Genomic DNA, 19315 nt, shown 5'->3' on the forward strand with positions numbered 1-19315 from the left:
GCACAGAGGGTCTTGGCTTTGAGCAGAGGGGAGGGTTTAGAAAATCTCCAAGTCCCTTTAAGCTCTCTTTGCTCTTCCCATTTGATGCTGAGATTTGGAGAGAAGCTGTGTCAGTACACGAGTCCAGTGCTCTGTGTCTCAGTCAACCCACCAGAAAAATAAAAGTGCTCCTTCTTGGTGACACAGACAGTTAGTCAGGGCTCAAAACCCTGTGCCCTCCTCCTGACAGGAGATGCTGAAGTGGTCTGCACTGGTTGTGCAGGCAGTGTGCATAAGAAGAGGTGAAAATTTGCAAATGTTTTCTGTTTTCCCAGGTTTCTCTTTCTCTGTAACATTGCCATCAGGATTCAGAGGTATCTCTGCATCCCAGCTCTTAGGCCTCAGTGCAAGAAGGACTCGGACTGCTTGGAAAAGCTCCAGAGGAAACCACTAAATTGATCACAGGGATGGAGAGCCTTTGTTATAGAACACGCTGAGAGACTTGGAGATTTCAGCCTGGAGAAGAGAAGGCTCCAGGGAGAATTTAGAACCTCTTCCAGCACCTAAAGAGGCTCCAGGAAAGCTGAAGACAGACTTTGGACAAGGGCCTGGAGAGACAGGACAAATGGGAATGGCTTTAAACTCACAGAGGGCAGGAGGTTTGGGTTAGATATTGGGTAGACATTCTTCCCTGTGAGGGAGGTGAGGCCCTGGCACAGAGAAGCTGTGGCTGCCCCTGGATCCCTGGAAGTGTCCAAGGCCAGGCTGGACAGGGCTTGGAGCAACCTGGGATAGTGGAAGGTGTCCCTGCCCATGGCAGGGGGGTGGAACTGGTTGGGCTTTAAGGTCCCTCCAACCCAAACCATTCTGTGGTTCTTCAACTTCTCTGGCCTTTCCTACGATACAGAGAACAGAGGTTGTGGAGCCATCAACAATCTCCAAGGCCCAGCCTAAGAGAAATGCCATCCTGAGGCCCAGCATGCTGCAAATTGCACTTCTGAGGGATGTGGAGGGTTGTGAATCTCCCTGGGGACATCTCTCTGCACAGTGGGGTGTCTGCTGTGTCGCAGCGTTCAAAGCCAAGGACGGAGCAGGTAAATAACACTTGGAAAAGAGCTGTCCCTCCCAGCTAGTGCAAATATTCCCTTCACCACGTCCTACAGCGTTTGGCCTCCCCAAAGGTGCAAAAATATCTCCAGGAGCAGCTGTTTCCAGCATTTCCCTTTGAAAACAGTCAAATATCCAAGAGACTGTTCAGGGAGCTTTTCCCAGCCATCTAATATTTTAACTCCACAGTCCTGCCCATTAACCTGCTAATGCCTTTCATGTTTTCTTAAGTAATCCCTCTTCCTCTGTCCAACCCACACCCATCTCACGCTCAGCTTGGTTCTCTTGGTCGTTTCCATTTGGCCAAAACTGTTTGGTTCTGCAGGGATGGAAAGCTGACCTGAAGTCAGGATCTGTAGCTTCAAATTCTCTCCCTTTTCTACCAAAAATGGATCCCTACTGAATCTTTCCTTGAGCTCATAATTTCAGTTTCAGACTTGACAAACAGAGTCTGTGCTGCAAATCCTTTAGATACCAGGATTGTGCTGCCTCAAAAAAGAGCCCCTTCCTACAAATAGTTCAACCACCCCAGTTACAAACGGTGTGATCACAATTGCCAAAAAGTGAAATTTCTTTTGGCTGAAATGATAAAGAATTGTAGGTTTAGGGCCAGGGAATGGTGTTCTATGCTCTTGTAGTTCATGCTGCTCCTTGTAGCTGTGATTTACAGCCTGTTGATGGGGACCTGGGGTTGTACTCTCCCCAAAAAAGGCAATCTAAGTCCCAGAGATGTGCCCTTCTAAATTGAGCAGCCAGACTGGAAAAAGGGGGAGTAGTTTACCCATTTTGTATAAATTAATCCCCTGGAGTTCTGTAATTAATAGATGCAAAATACACTGTGAGCCTTTAGCCAGGTGAGGCTCTGAGCCCAGATCCCTGCCCAGCAATCACAAACCCTTCCCTCCTCTATTCAGAGTGCATTAAGAAAAGGTCTCTGTGACCTAGAAAGATCATTCAGTGACTCACTTTTCAATCTTTCAGCGTCCTCTTGGAAGGGAGGAGGGATAGGGAGAGAGGCAGAGCTTTGGTTATTGTTGTTTTCCATCTTTTTAATTTGCAGCTACATTGCTTGTTAGTCTAAAAGCAAATTGAGACAAGGCTGAAGTAACCATCTCAGCAATAAAAGCTCTCTGCCGAGACAGACCAAACACTCCAGCAAAGTGCAAGCAAGAGGGAAAAATTGGCTGCTGGAGCAAAACAGCTGCTCAGGTTGACTTTCCAAAGGCAGTTGAGTCTCGTGCCCTGCAGGGGACACCCCCTGATGTCCCCTCCCTGCTCTTCCCACCTACATTTAGAGCCCCCTTGCTGCTCTGGGGCTCTGTGTGGGGGCAGATCTGTGCTGTACTAACAGGGATATTTTGCCAGGTGTTTTGTAAGGTGGGAGAAGGTTGCTTGGCTGCTGTGATTAAAGGAGTCCTAATGCTTCCAGGCAAGCAAATTCCATGTAATTCCTTGTCATTCCTTGAGGGAATGTCTTGGCCAGGAACCCCTTTGGTGGCAGGGGACCTCAAGTCTCAGGTGTGGGAGGGAAAGAACCAAGTGTCACACAGAGGTTTTGGTGGGAGCAGCCACTCAGCAGGACTTCTGGCTAAAGGAGAGCAACATCCTCTCCTCTGGAGCCCAAAAACTATCAATCCTCAATAACTTCAGCTTTGCCTACATAAATAGTGAAATTCCCAGCCTTTCACCCTAGCTTGAAGGGGTCTATGGAATGGAGGGAGAGGGAGTTTTTATGATGGGCAGACAGGACAAGGGGCAATGGTTTTAAACTGAAGGAAGGCAGGTTTAAGCTAGATATTAGGAACAAATTCTTTACTCAGAGGGTGGTGGAACACTGGTTGCCCAGAGAAATTGTGGCTGCCCCTGGATTCCTGGAAGTGTCCAAGGCTAGGTTGGACAGGGCTTGGAGCATCCTGGGATAGTGGAAGGTGTTCCTGCCCCTGGCAGGGGATGGGAACACGATTGTCTTTAAGATCTCTTCCAACCCAACCTATTCTGGGATTCTATAACCATAAGAGCAAAAAAAACTTGAAGAGAAATTTAAAAAAAAAAAATCTGAAAGTCTGAAAATATTCACATAACTCCAGAAGCAGAGGCTTCCAGAAAGCCACAAGAGTCATCAGCCATCAGACTGGTGGCCTTGTCTTTAATCTCAAATGCCTCAGGAAATGTGATCTCAGACATGATTCTCTGGTAGGAGCCAGAGTGGTGCTTTACTTGGAGGCTTCCATGGGTAAATATGGAGTATGCAAGTAAGAATGTGAAAAAAAGACCTCCTGAATGCTTTCACAGCTCAGCAGGGAGTGTTCACTTCCCTGCAGAGCCAGGGGATGGTACCAGACCCACTTCTGTGCTGGGGCCAGGATCTGCCCTTTGGTTTGAGGCTTTTCCTCAGCAGCTGCCTCCTGAACAGGGGTTGCGTGTCATTAATGCATGTGAGCTTTTCCAGACTTATCTGTACTGAACCTCTCAAGGCTCCCTCACTAAACCCGTTCTGTCTAATGAAGTAATTGGATTAATAGGCAAACAGCAAATCAGTGTGCTTAATTTATGTTCCCAGGTAAATCAGCACAGGTAGTGCTTATGTTTAAGGGCTGTTCCTGAAGGAAAAGCAGAACTGAATTAAATCTTTTTTTTGCTGCTTTCTTATGGTGTCTGAGACTGATGTGAAAGGTTATGATTTTCTTCCCATTTGATTTTTGCATTCAGAATAATTTTGGTCTTTCCTGTCCTGTTTGTATGTGCCTTACACTCCTGAAAGATACCACGGGTGACTGGAAAACTGATGGGGCTGCAATATTGAACACTGAGAAGTGTGAAGGGAGTAATATTTAGGGATGGAGAGGTTTTTCCTCCTAGCCCTGGTTTAATTTGCACTCTTCATTTACCTGCATGTAGCTGAAATACCGGTGGGATGCTTGAGAGGAAAAGCACTTTTGCTACAAACCAAATACTCCGGCTCCTTGTTAAGGGGCTACAAACCAAATACTCTGGCTCCTTGTTAAGGGCTGTGCAGGAATCAGGAGCTTCTGCCTTTGACCTCCAAAAGGAACATTCCCCCACAGAGGGAAAATCTTCGTGCCACCCTGCTCTTCCTCAGGATTGAAAAAGCAAGGAAAAGAATTCACATATGTTGAAATAATGCTGTTAAAAGCAGAAACAAATATTCCAGGCTTTTCTGATTCCCTTTCCAGCTCCCTGTCACGGACAGAGCACTGCTGTTGCTGTTCCAAAGGCCTTTTAAATCAGGGGAATTCAGGATGTGTTGATTTTTCAGAGACTTTGGATTCCACTGCAGTAGCTGGACCCCCGTGCTCCACCAGACACTCTGTCCCCAGAGAGAGGGACAATGAGGAACTGTCCCCAGAGACTCTGGAGACTCTGTCCCCAGAGAGAGGAACAATGATGAACAGGAGGGGACAGGGAAGAAGAGAATGGCCTGGAGGAACTGGTTTAGGAGGAGCTGAGGTCAGAGCGAGCACAGCAAGGACAGGAAGGTTTGGAGCAGCTCTTTCACACAGGGATTTCTCCTCACCCCAGAACAGGGCAAAACCGTTTGGAGAAAATCTCCAAACACTTCTGGGATACCAGAGTGTCTCCCTAGAGGTTTTTTTTCTGGATGGTGGGACAGCCTCTGTTGCTCCTTGGGGCATTTAAACCAGGCCAGGGTGGCTCAGAGCCTGTGTTAGGAGGACAACAGGCAAAGATGATGCACAGGCAAAAAACCTTCCTGCATCCTTTGGATTTAGAGCAAGGCTTTCCTTGCAGCCCTTCATCTCAGGAGTGAAGTGAAAGGAGTCCCTGCTCCGGGGAGTTATTTTGAAGTTTTACAGCCGTCCTGGTGCCTCTGTTCCCTGTGAACAGTCCACATCTCTGGGCTCACGATGGCAGCAATGCGCTGTGGCAGAGCACAGCCAGGCTCCAGGTGCTGGCTTCCCCCACCCAGAAATTCAGCCTCCTCCTGAAACATCCTGGCCTTTCCCTAGGGCTGGCAACACTCAGAGGGCAGCTGAACCTGTCCCTACGCCCTGGGGTGAGGAGAAGCCAGGCTGGACAGAAGTTGGGACGTTGCTTCCTTGCCGCAAGCAAAGTCTCCGTCAAAAGGAGCTTTTTACAGCTCCCTTTTTCCAGGATGGATCCAAAGGGGCTCCTGTTGCTCGGCCCCTGCTTTTTCCCAGCTGCTAAGCTAAGGCAGTGGTGGCTTTGTGTGGAGCAGACCTTGGGAAAATGTGACTTTTGGGAGCTTCAGAGTGAAGCTGGGTGTCTGACCGAGCTCCACCTTGGCTTTGGTGAGGACGAAGGTGGGTGCTTGGTCCAGCAGGAGAGGGCAGCAACACCCTCTGTGCTTGGTCTAACTGCATTTTGTGCCCAGTTTGGCACAGGTGCCTCAAGGTTTGTGCCTTGCAGAGCCCGTGGGTCACTCACTGCTCTCTCCTGGGCAGCAGCTCCAGGCCAGACTCCACAGAGCATCTCCTGCCACCATCAAGCACCTTCCTCTGTCATCCTCCTGCACCTTCCTCCACCTCCTCCTGGCCTTGGGAAGAAAACAAGGATGGTGGGGACAAGGAGATTTCTTTTCTCATCCTGCATTTACCATTAGCTTTTTACCTGGCCATGCATGGACTGTAAAACCTTTCCCACGACCTGGGAGGGCCGTGAGCTCACTCTGGGAACTGGGATTGGAGTTTGGGAACTGCTCAGCTAGGATTTTGCACAAGGCAGGAAGGGCTGTGTGATGAATCCAGGCAGCACTGGGACAGAACAACAATAAATTATGCTTTAAAAGGGTCAACTTTTTAAGATTCAGATTTACTTCTGATCTGGTGTGGATGCTTACCTGGACATGAGCTGGAGCAATTCAAGACATTAATCTGCCAGAAACCCCAATATTTTTTCATTTGGGTTTATTTTATTCCTCTTTGGAGAGCTGGACTGTCACACTGGGGTGTTGTGCAAGAGCCAGAGTGTCACCAAGGACAGTCGGAGTGAGAAAGGGGCAAGCTCAGAGGATTTTAGACCAGTCCTGCTAGTGTAGTGAAGCCACACTTTCACAGGGCCAGGATGCCGCTACCTGGGGTCAGATCCAAGGATTTGCTCATCCCTGGATGCTCAAGTGCAAAGAAAACCCCACAAGTGAGCTGCTTAGTGGAAAGCCAGCCTTTCCCCTAGAAATAATGGTGTCATAAGCCATCAGTGACCTCCCATGCACCAGATCTCTCCCCCAAAAATCATGCAGAGGTTTCCCAACTCCTCCTTGTGAAGGAGCCTTAAACCACAGCCAGCAGTTCTCACAAACTTCCCATTGATTTCTGGCAGCTCGCGAATACAGCGAGTGGCACGGAGTTGATACTGCAGATCCATAATTAATGTTTTGTGATCCCAGATCTGAAGGCCCTTTCACAGACAGAGGGACTGTTAAACTGCCCCTGAAGATGAGGGATAGAGTCGTGGAAGGGATTAACAGCCAAGCCGGTAATGAGCTCAGAAAAAAACCCACAAGCATGGGAGATGAAAAAAAAAAAATAATCTGTGAGTGAAAAACATCCATTTATGAAGTGCTCTTTTGCAGAAGGCGGGTGCTGCTGAAGCCACCTAAAGTGCAGATATTCTCATTGCCTCTGGAAGCCTGATTCAGACAGTTTGGAGCCTAGAATTCCCAGGATGTGGTTCAGGCAGACCTAGCTGGGAGGAGATGTGCTCAGTGCAGAGGGCAGAGCAGTGACACAGCTCTCCAGGCTGGGGGATCCATCCCTGGGATTCTCTTTTTCAGAATGTCCCAGTGTTTTTTCTTATGGTTTTTTTCACAATTGCATGAGTGGCTTTGGCTGGACCGTGGGGGAAGAGAGTAAAAGGAACTGGTGCAAGGAGCTGAGTGAGGACCCAGCACTTGCAGTAGCAGGAAGGAACCTTATCCATCTGCTTCATCCCAAAAAATCCATGTCCAGCAGAGAACCTGTTTATTGGGAATGTCTGTGTAGAAGAGCTTTTCCCTGTTTCATCCTGCTCTGTTGTAAAATGCTGCACCCAGAGCCCACCCTGTGGTGTTGGCACCCACTCTGAGCTCACCCACTGTGGGGCTGGTGACATTCAAGTGGCAGATGGGTTTTTTGAGGTGTCCTCTCTCACCAGAAAGGATAGAGCCTGGTCTTGTCAGGCTTGGTGATGATATTCACTAGAACTTAAACAAAAAAATAGATATATAAATAAATAAACATATATCTAAAATAATCATAATTATATAAAAAATTATTTACAGGCAACAATTACAATATTTTCATATGGGTTGTGGAAGAAAAGAAAGACAGTGGAGAGGTTTTGAGGACAGATGCAGGCAGTCTCCCTCTTAGGAATATTGTCTACACATCTTGAAAAAGGAGGGATTTATATCAGCTGGAACCATAGGTAGATAAAGAGCCCACTTCAACAGGAAAAAGAAGCCATTATCCATTGCATAGTTAGCTTATGGGAATGAAAAAAGAGCATTTGGAGAAAATATCTGCCCATTAAATATGGAGTTAAGAGCTTGGCTTAGGCTCAGAAGGGGAAAAAAAGGCTTTTGATTAACCAATAAAGCCAATGGTGATGTTGAGATTATTCAGTGTTTATTGCTTTTATGAAAAGGGGAAAAAAAAGGAAAAATAATGAAAGCAAAAAAAAAAAAAAAAAAAAAAAAAAAGAATGAAGGGAAGCCAGTCTGTTTTACATTTGTTGGGACTGCGGTAGATTGCTCTTGCCAGGGTAATAAACAGTAGCTTGGATGCATCATGCAAGGCTGGTTATGAAGATGAAAACATGCAGCTCTTTGGGTTTTAAAATGCTTGGAGGCATTTCAGCTGACAGTTCCCCCTGCTGATGCCTCTGTGGAGGGAAGATTGACTGCAATGGCCTTGCTTGTGGTTACTTAATCTCAGTGCAATTCTTCTACTTGATGGATCAATGCAAGGCCTTCAGCTTGGTTATGACATTTAGATGGACCCATTAGAAAAAATCAAGAGGAGAGTGATCCCAGGGCTCCCTGTCCATGGGGAAAGGTGGGAGGATGAGGAATGCTTCATCCACTGAGGTGGAGGCATCACCTCTCAATCTGCAGAAGACCAGCAGAGAGGGAAAGGAACGGGCTCATCTCCACGGGATAAGTCAGTGTCTAGGTTTGAAAAGACAGGTGTCTGCTAAAGAAGGCAGGACCCTCCCTTGAAATGGAAAATGTAAACTCCCTCCCTACAAATTATTATAATTTTGAAATTAATGGGCTCTCAGCAAAGATATGGGACTAGGAATAACAGTTCTTTATTAGGGAAAAAATAAAAACAAAATGAAAATGCAATAGTACAAAACAACCCAGTGCCAGAGTCAGAACAGAGCTGGCAGGCTGTGGGTCAGGGAGGTGGCAGCAGTGCCATTCCATGGGGGCTCAGCCCTCCTGCAGTGCCAGCTGTGCTTCTGCTGGAGCAGGATCCTGGACAAGGCTGGAGTTTTCCTCTGGAGCTCCAGGGCTGCTGGAGATGGGCCTGGGCTCCCTCTGGGAATGCAGTGGGGCAGAAAGCTGCTCCTCTGGGAATGCAGTGGGCAAAGGCTGCTGTGGTGTTGCAGGAGTCAGATTGGATCCAGGTAGGAATGCTTGGCTCCTGCCCTGGGCACAGCATCTCCCCATGGGATGCTGGAATTTTCTCAGCCATGCAGGGACACTCAGTGGCCATGGACAGAAGAGATCTCCTGGAGGGAGGATTGGCTGTGGGAGAGATAAAGAAAAAACTGCCCCATGGACAGCAGAGAACTGCCCCACCTCTGACAGGTGGGAAATAGAATAGACACACCTTGTAACCTAAGACAGTCAGGAAGATCTACAGCTCTACAAAAAATTCAGGGAAGGCTCAACTAATGACCTGTGAGTCATTTCCTAAAGGGACACTGGAGATGGTCTGGGAGGGACTGGAGGAATCTCACAGCAGGTTAGAGGCACGTCAGCCTGGAAGTGCCCAGGCTTGGCACTGCATGGTAACACAGCTCAAGGCTCCTCTAAGACTTCACTCTCAAAATCAAAGCTGTGGATGGCATAAAATGTGGGAAGACTTGCCTTTAAATGGACTAACCAAGAGGATACAACACTGCTCAGGCCTCTCTTACAGCAAAGCAAAGTTGCTGCTACCTGGAAAGTGAACATAGACAAATACAAGTGAGAAATAGAGGTAAATTATCTTAAAAACTCATTCTGAGATCAGGTGTTGGAATAACCTGCCAAAGGAGCCACTGCATTCCTCTCCCCAAAGGGAGAGTTGATTGTTCCCTAGTCAAAATTGGAAGCAAGTTTTGGAAAGATCAGCATGATCAGCACTGATGGATTTCCTGCTGTGGGCATTGTAGGAGCTCAGAGTTATCTGAGAGGTCCTTTTTAGCCTGGAGTTATCCCCTGTTCCACTGAGTCTATCAGCTCTTGTGTCCCCTCAGCCCGGGGCCCTCTTCATTTTGAAGACATCAGTCACACAGAACTGGACTCTGGCCATGCCCTCTTTGCAGGCAGGACTTGACACCCAGAACAGTCAGAGACTCTTACAAAGAAGGATTCCCTTCTCTGGTCCTGACAGCTGAAATCCCATCAGGTTTCAGCCCAAGTTCCCTCATTTCAGCACTTTTTCTGGTCTGAGTCTGGAAAGGCATTAGGACTCTTCTGAAGTAACTGTGAGCATCCTATGGGGCCCCTGTGGGGTTTTAATTAAAGCTTTAGGAACCAGGACAGATTAAAGGAGAAACAACCACTGCAGAAATCCAGTTTGGCTTTGCTGAGTAATAGGAAAGAAAAGAGGGAAGAATGTGGCCTTTTTTTTTTTTTTCTTTTCTTTTTTTTTTTTTTTTTTCTTTTCTTTTCACCTGTCAGAAGACAATTCCCTAAGAGAAGATCCTGGCTGTTTCTCCCAGTGCTTCACATTATGTGTGCCCCGGGGTGTTTTGGAGGTCCATGTTGTTCCTGAAAACAGACACATTATTTCCATAGTAAAATTCTCACAGGAGACCATAAAAAATGGTCTCTCATTGCTCAGCTCAGTCCTCCTGGCTCCCCGTAGAATTGTAGAGACATTTGAGTTGGAAAAGACCTCTGAGATCATCAAGCCAAACCCAGCACTGCCAAGGCCACCAGTGACCCACATCCCCAAGTGCCACATCCACATGGCTTTAAATCCCTCCAGGGATGAGGACTCCACCTCTGCCCTGGGAAGCTGTGCCAGGGCTGGACAACTCTTTTAGTGAATAAAGTTTTCTAAATATTCCATCTAAACCTCCTCACAACTTGAGGCCATCTTCTCAATTATGGTTGATCTTAGAAGGCTTTTCCAACCTTAATGATTATATTCCTCTCATCCTGTTCCCTTTTCCCTGGGAGGAAAGCCCAAACCCCATCTGGCTGCACTCTCTTGTCAGGGAGTTGTGGAGAGCCAGAAGGTGCCCCCTGAGCCTCCTCTTCTCCAGGCTGAACCCCTTTCCCAGCTCCCTCAGCCTCTCCTGGTGTTCCAGACACTTCCCCAGCTCCATTTCCTTCCCTGGACAAGCTCCAGCCCCTCAATGTCCTTCTTGTCAAGAGGTGCCCGAAGCCAAACTCAGAAAATTCTGACATGGGGCCACAATGCTCCCTGTCTTGAGCATTTGGGAGCCTCCATTTAGTGGTGAATGACCAGTGGGATGTGGGACTGACCCACAATCCTCCAGCCACCATCAAATCATCATCCGGCACCCCATGGGAGGAACTCACCACCCTTTAGTGAGCAACCTCCAGGCAGATCATAGCAGACCCAGGGCATCCCTGCTGTTCCCAGCATGGCTCCAGTCCCAACCCTCCACTCAGGGTGCAAGGGTTTCAGGCTGGACCTCTTGGGCTGGGTCTTGCATCCCACTCCCTCTGCCCACAGCCTCTCTCTAATCTCCGCCTGCCTTCGCAGTGGTTCCCTGCAGCCATCAGCAGAAGCAGGGGCTCTGTGTGCTGCCAGGATAATTAGAGTGCTGCAGGGTGCTTAGTATGCAGGCAACGGCTGTGCTATTGCTGAAAAAAAAAAAAAAAAAAGAAAAAGAAAAAGAAAGGGGAAAAAAAAAAAGCAACTGAAAAAAAAAAAAAAAAGCCCATTTGCCCAAGCTAAAGAAAAACACTTTTTACCACTTGTTTCTCTGCTTCCCCAGGAAATCCAAAGCTCTGCACAGAGGCACTTCTGGCTGCCATGGGAGGCTGTCTGTGCAGGGATTACCAGGCAGTTTTTTGCCCCAAAACATGGCAATGCTTTCTGCTGATGGCTGAACAGGGAATGGCTCTGTCCCTCTCTTCCTGCCATGGAGAAGCCCGAGATGGAGCAGGGGGAGGCAGGTTCTGTGCTCCCTTCAATAGCAAGGGCTCTACTGGGGTCTGAGGGAGCTGAGATGTTCCAGGTTTTGTGTTTAGGGCCAGTTGTGCAATGCAGACATGATGCCCTCTTGGTGTCCTTCATCCTACACATGATGGGAAGCAGCTCAGACCAGTCCCTGGTGTGGGAAGAAGAACTGGAGCAGAGTCCAGACACAGCCCCAGGGGTGAGTGAGGGGGCATCTTCTACCCAGGGCCTCGTTCTTCTTCAGGAATTAACGAGGGAAATCACCTCTGGTTCAGTCTGCTCTGTGATGAGAGGGGAGAAAGCAGGAGAGGCCACTCATCCAGGAGCATTTCCACAGCAGATGGTAAGCAGGAGGCTGGAAGCTGTGTGGTTGCTGTGTTTGGGAAGGGAATGAAACAGAGACCTGATGCTTGGCCAGCACAGAGCAATTACCACCTGCCTGCCACCAACCTTCAGTTTGCAGTGCCCAAGGTCCTCCCCTGTTCCCATCAGGCACTCCACCACAAACCCTGCAACTTTTCACTAGAACTGGTGGCTTTTCAGGTGGAGGTGGAAGGGTTAAACTTCTTCCTTCATCTAAACCACATGCACAAGGCAGTGATTGTAACAGCAGAGACTGCAGCAACTCCTCAGAGTCTCAGGCATTACTGGAGCCCAGCACCTGGCACACAAAGGCAGCAGGAAGCATCACCCACCTGTAAATTCCATGTGGAAACAAGGGAGGAGAATGAAAAAAAGGGACATCCTCCTTTCTGTTTCCCATGGAAGGAGCTGAGGTCAGAGGAGATCAGTGCCATGGCCCATGAGCTGGCTGTGGGATCTCAAGGTTTCTTGTTATCATCAAGAAACCAGAGCTTTCAGATAACACAGACTGGGAAAAGACCTTATCCCCTCTCCTTGTACCCTGCACCCACCAGAGCTGTACCCGAACAACCTCCTGTCCCTGTTTCTGTGATGACAACATTACTACTCAGGGTCTTTGGCCATTTGGGGTACCTCCACATTCTTGTGGCCATCCACCAGACCAGGCAGAGCAGCTGGCCAGTGTCCAGAAATCCCAAGGAATGTCACTGTCACTCCATGGGATTGCCTGTACCTGTGAGATCCATGGAATTGCTGTCTGGGCAGATGTGAGCAGGCAGAATAACCTGTCCCGGTACAGAAGATGTTGCTGCTTTCTCTCCCCAGGAGCCTCCTCCAGTGTTTCACAGCCTGGGTGTGAAGACAATTTTCCTCATGTCAGCAAGCCGTGCTGGAAATTAAGCAAACTAAGCAACTTGGCTTTCTTGGAGAGCTCCAGGGACAAATGAAAGGAATTGTCCTCCTATCTGCATGAAGTACAGAAATACTGAGTGTTCTCCTTTGTACCTCCCAAAATGCATTTGCCTTCAACCTCCAAGTGTTCTCCATTTATGTCCCTAATTCTCTGTTCCAAATTTCTGCCTATCCCATCATTTCCCTTTTTCAATCATATCCAATTCTCTTTGATAAATTCAGCCACTTGCACTGGGAACCAGGGGCAAAAATTTGGTGAGCTGTTTTCCTGGATGAGGAAAGGACACACTCAGGACCATTCCTGCACTGCTGGTCTTTTTGCCTCTTGTTTTCAGTCCTTATCTCACTGCGCAGAATTCAAAGCAGGTAAGTGTGAGGGAGGGAAATGCCTTTTCCCAAATAAACTGTATTTTCTTCAACCAAACATCTTCAAGTGTCTGGAAATGTTGACTCTGAATCCAGCCAGATTTGCCTGACAGGAGATGGAGCAGTGGGCAGGGTGTGTTTCAGAATTACAGATGGATGATGCAAACAGCTCTCTCTCTTGCACATTTACTGATATCCTGAGGCAAAATATTCTTCTGACGGACCAGGAACTTTGTGAAAAAAGACTCGCTTGGCTTCAGTTGTGATGATCTGACTTTTTCACTGGGAACCTCTCAGCCCTAGCATGGTGGGGTCAAATTAATTTCAGTCCACCCCAGCAGACAAGCCTTTAGAAACCCTCAGGTGTTTCTTTCCTCCACTGGAGAGCCCTGTGCTACACAAACCAAACCAATTCACCCCCCCAGACCTTCTCTCTGCACAGCTGTAGCCGATTTTTAACCAGTTTCCAGCACTTTATCTCAGTTTTGTTTTCCTCACAACAAGGTGCTGCTTTGGGCTGTAGACTTGCTGTCCAGGAATCCTTGATATTGGGGTAGGAGAAACCTTCCCAATGTAGCAACACCTCCAGACCCTTCAGAGATTCTCCCTTAACAGCAACCAGCTTTTCCTAGGCTTTGATCCAGGAATTGGCTTAATTCATATCGGCTGCTGAGGGATTGATTTTGGGTGTGTGGCTCTGTCCCAGAGAGGGGCAGGTTAACCCCTTTGCTGTGGACACCCTGCCACAGGCCTGGTGGGAGGCATTGGAAGGGAGAAGGGCTGTTTTCCATGGCAAGGGAGTACTGACGCCTGAAGTTTTGGCTTTTGTGTTTTGCAGATCCTGTACTGCGTTAGTGTGTAGCTCTGAACTCCACACAGTGTTTGTAAGCTCTCCTCACAGTTTGGGCAGACAGAACAATCCCTCTGGGCCCCAGAACCAAGGGCACCTCACAGCCTCAGGCCCCAAAAGTACAAACCAAAGTGAATTGGGAGGAGCAAACTGGGGGAATGTGATTTCATCACTTGAAGCTGTAATTGGATAATTAACCCTGATATGCAAATAGACCAAACTTATATCTGACCAAAAAACTCATGACCTTCGTGAATCTTGGGTCCATCTTGGGTCCATCTTGTGTGTGGCCTCTGCCAGGCTCTTGCACTGCCCAGGGTGTATCTAATGAAGGCCTTTAATAAATCCCCACTTTATTCTCCAATTCTGTCCAGCCTCTGTTCTAGGCAGCCAGCCCAAGGCATCAGTACAGGCTGCTGGAGATGATGGGCTGTCAAAGCCAACCTGGATTGCAGTTGTGGATAATCTGAGGAGTGTCTTGGCCTCCTCCTCAAGATCCACGTGGACAAAAGGGAAAGCAAAGCACAAGGTCCCCGTTGTGCCCAAGCCAGCCAGGATGTCCTGGGCTATGGGGACTAGCAGCCAGCTACCCTGGAGAGACATCAGGAGATGTTTCTGCACATTGGTTACACCTGGATGATGAGTTCCTTGGTGCATCTCCTGATATTGGTGTGTCCCAGGGCTGGGCAGGGAGGGATGCACCACCACACCAGGTAATATTGTGTATTAGGAAAAGGTTCTTCACCCAGCAGGTGGCTGGACACTGGGACAGCTCCCCCCCAGCAAAGTGGAAGTGGCACCAAGTGTTAGAGAGTTCAAGGAACAATTTGGAAAATGCTCTCAGGCGCATGGTGGGATTTTGGGGGTGTCCAGCCCAGAATATTCTCTGATTCTAAAAAGCAAGCTGGACTCAGACTGGTTCAGATCCCACTGTTTCTTATGTAAGCAACCCCTGGGCTCTCTCAAGAAGGATCTGGGGGTCTTTGCTCTGTAACTGTAAGAAATCACGGCAAGATGCCCTGGAGAGGGCTTCCTGCCAAGCCTCAAATGAGTGGGACCAGGGAGCATCCACAGGTTCAAAATTCCCTAGAAAGCTCCATCACCCCCTGGGAGCTGGTTGTCCCCAGAGACTCCCCAGAGTTTCCAGAGGAAACTCGTGCAGGAGGTCTCGTTCTCATGCCCTGCACAGCCCCAGCCCATGAGATGTGCAGACACCAGGGCTTGTGCTGGTTTGGCACTGGGGGCTTTGGAGAAACCTGATGGAGAGGAAATCCTGAGGGACTCCAGGGAGGAATGTGAAATACCTGTTCTAGGAGCCAAGGACAGCTGGGCCAGCAGCTCCTATGCTGAAAGTGATTCCCAAGCACATCCTTGCTCAGGCAAGGGGAACATGGGCAGACTGATCCCACCCTGCTGCTGACTGGGAAGAGTGATTGCCAAACTTTTCCCATCGAGTTTTCCTCCCTCTCCTTCTCTGCACCAAGTACTGAGTCATGGTGAATCATTTAGCACTCCGTGGTGTTGAAATCACTCAGCACATTTTTGATGGGTTTTCCTCCAGCTGAAGGCTTTGTGGGATGTGTGGTACAACAGATAAGGCTGTGAATGGGGATGTAGGGGAGTTTGGGAATTCTTTTCCTTGTGCCTCTGTTCCTGCCTTAACTCGAGATGATTCCACATCTGAGGGACCCTGTGAATCATGATATCTTTGATGAGGGTTTGGGCTCTGGCCCTGCTCCACTCCTGGAATCAGTCTGTGTGTGGGTGTGAGTCCCTGTGTCCCTGCTGCCCTTATCCAGGGAATGAGGTGATCCAGGTGGAAGCTGGTGCTGAGAGGTCTGTCACAGGGTGGGGGGTTGATGGAAAGTCAGGGAATGATTCTTCTGTTGAAAGCAGGATTTGGGAGTGCAGGATTTGGGCAGTTCTCAAAGGGAGAGGCCCTTCTCAGCTGTTGAAAAGTGAAATTTCTTGTATAAGCAAGTTGTCTAAACTTCTTGGAGGAGGTGGTGGAGAGACAAATGCATTTTCAGGAAAAATTTTTCTCCTGCCTCTCTCTAGCTGGGCTAACAACCTTCTGGAAGTGTCTGTCTCTATCCATCTGCTGTCAAAGTGGCTGTTCAGCCTGGGCACTTACCTTGCTAAATTCTAGAATTAGGTGAGTCCTAAGAGAAAGGGAATTCTTCCAGTGAGGAGGGAGCTGTTGTAGATGAGCAAGACAATGTGGAACACTTTTGGGTATTACCTGTGGAACCCTCTGAGGGAGAAGGCAGTCATCCAATTGGTCAGAATATGGGATTCTGAGCAAATTTCCTTCCTCTTTCCTTTTCAGTGTTATTCCTATCGGGATATGCAGCAAAACTCAGAGTAGCTGGTTGCCCTTCCTGAGAATGGCTGGTGTGACTGAAATGAGAACAGAGACAGCTTTAGGCCTTCACATTCTCCTTTCTTTCTGCTCCTCCCCATCCCTCCAGCTGCAGGGAGCTGTTTGAAACCCATGCTGAATCTCTTTCAACACCTTTACCCACCTCAGCATCTCAAACAGGCACATGCACACGCAGGCACAAAAGCTACGATGGTCTTTGTTGCTGTTGCTGTTGTTTTGATGCTGAACAAAAGTCCTGGCTTCAACCCCCCTCCTTACTGGATCACCTTCAGGAATCAATGCTGCAGATGTTGACTTAAGCCATGGTGCTAGCAGGAGACTTTTAATACATTTCAGATACAACAACAAAGAGCAGATGCCAGTTCATAGGGAGGGAAGGGAGATGTTTTGATCTGGGTTTTTTGGAAATGAATTTTCATGCAGCCTTTATTTCAAATTTTATAGTTTTTTTCTTTTCCCTGGAATGCATATTAAATGCTGATAGCCTGTTATCCTTGACCTTTAGAGCCTGTGAATTTGAAAATCCAATTCCCTGTGAAAAGCAATGCATACAATATGGACTTTGAAGAAAATGCCAGTAAGTGAGTTATTTTCTTTATGGCCCTGCAAGAGTCTCCTACTGACAGAAAAAAAGGCAGGAGCACAACTTGGATGTGATAGAGGCAACAAGGAGAGAGGTTTCAATGCTTTGCAGGCCATGGGTCTTGTTCACCCAGTGGGTAGGAAGGAAGATTAAGTTGTTAGGAGAGATAATTCACATTCCTGTTTCTCAGCACTCCAGTTCTTGTGCTTTTTAACTCCTCTAGTGCCGCCAGATGGGCTCAGAGCATCTTGGTAGAACGTGGCACCAGATGTGCCACTGTGTCCTGGTGGGATTGTCTTCAAACACTGATAGGTTATGCTGGGAATATCATAATCACCTTTTCTTTCTGGTGTGCTGATAGAGTTCTGGGGACCTCCAGTCCTGTTGGTGACAACCCTTGGAAGCTCTTTTCTGGATGTGCTGGAGATAGCCCAAGGGAGTTCTATTCCAGCTGTGCAGGGAACATCCCTGGGGAGTTTTTTCTAGGTGATGTGGAGATAGGTCAGGACACTACTTGTCTAACAACCCAGTAAACCAAGTGCAGTGCTCAGTTTGCCAAATATTTCCCTTCTCTTGTCCTCAACCTGTTACAACTTTTTTTTTTTTTAAATGCTTTTGTTGGGCAGAGCACACACTCTGCTTACAACAGCAGAATTCCCCCACTCTCCAGCTTCTGGCCAGGTATGATGGTTACCTTATTCTTGCTTTTAAAAAATATCTCATGTTTCCCCTCCCGTGGAAAAAGGCTGGGAGGGGTGTTCAAGGACTGTGTTAAATCCATGGCTGTATTTACCAATGACAGTCATATGGCTGTGTGGTTGGTAAGATGGGAAATCTGGATGTTTTAAGAGCAAAATAAGATATTTCACAAGTAAAGAGGTCATTTATCAGTGGCAGTCCCCATAGACCTGCTGTCTCCTCTGAGCATTAGAAGAACATCAAAGCCAAGGAGCAGGAGTTGGAGTTTACAGAAAAAAATTGTTCCCTGTGAGGCTGGTGAGGCCCTGGCACAGGTTGCCCAGGGAAGCTGTGCCCCATCCTTGGCAGTGTCCAAGGCCAGGTTGGATGGGGCTTGGAGCACCCTGGGATAGTGGAAGGTGTCCCTGCCCCTGGCAGGGGTGGGAGCTGGATTGGCTTTAAGGTCCCTTCCAACCCAAACCATTCTTCGATTCTATGAGGTTCCATTCCTGAAGAATCCAGGCATGACCCCGTTGCTGTTCAAGCTGTAGGATCTTAGCAGATACACAAGACTTCTGCAAGAGGAATTGGAATTACCCCTGTGTGCAAGAACTGCAGTTCAGAACCAACACAAAACACAAATTGTTTGGGATTAGGTTCTCTGACTTTTATAAGGAAGCCAAACGTTGCGTGAAATCCAAAAGCTGTAAAGGCACGTGGACCAAAACTCCCCAAAGTCAGGGGCTCTCACAATCGTTTTGCTGGCAGTTAAGCCCTGTCTCAAGTAAGACACAGCTCCTAAGCCCTTTTGTGCATCTGGACCTTTTTCTCACACCCAGGCTCAGGCAGGGAACCAGGTCTGCCAGACTCCAAGATGGGTCTGGGATGGGTGGACACCTTGCCTCTGGCTGTGCTGCCTGTGAGTGGCATGAAATGAATCTTCAAAGGGCTCTGTGGATCCCCTGCCCTCTCTCATCTCAGTGGGGGCAGCCCCTCAGGTCTTTGCTCTCAGACAATGACACCACGGGGTGGTTGGCACACACAGATATTCTGTGCCACACTTGGCTTTTCTGATTTTTTTTTTTTCATCTCCTTATTTTCTCCCCACTCTTTTCCTTCTAATTTAGAGCTCCAGATTAAATTCAACTTAATTAGAAGGATTATACATCTTATAAATTTAATATTTAATATGCAAGCATAGGCTTTTATTAAAGGTGTCCTAGGAGGAATGGTAATGAGTTATTGCACAATAAATTGTTGGGCGGAAATGAGTGTGATAAAGGACTGGAACTTCTGGAGAAAGGGAGGGGGAAAGGGGATGGGAATGCTTAGGGAACATCTCTGGCGACTGCTCAGAGTGCTGCTGTCATCTCTCTGCTGCTCACACATGACCCTTCCAAAAGCAAGAGGAATTTTCCTTCAGCACAGGCAGGAGAAAAGATTTGAGAAGCCAGGGAGGGCAGCAGGGAGGGAAGGATGTGGGGAAGGTCAGGAATTAAAGATCCTTGCAAAGAGGGGAAACTTGGATGTAGGATCCTGTCTGAAAGCCATGAGTGGGAACTGTAAACTCACTGTCTCCAGGGCAGATAGAGGTGACACTTTGGGCCTGGTTGGGTTTTTTTTTTACCCATCAAATTCTCCTGCCCTCAGGAGCAAGAGCCAGGGCCCACTTGTGACGTGTCAAGGAGACCCTGTTGGGGAACTGGAACATCCCATCAGGCTGGTCCTGTTGTCCTTCACATCTG

The sequence above is a fragment of the Vidua chalybeata genome, chromosome 5, assembly GCF_026979565.1.
Source record: "Vidua chalybeata isolate OUT-0048 chromosome 5, bVidCha1 merged haplotype, whole genome shotgun sequence".
In the NCBI taxonomy this organism is placed as follows: Eukaryota; Metazoa; Chordata; class Aves; order Passeriformes; family Viduidae; genus Vidua; species Vidua chalybeata.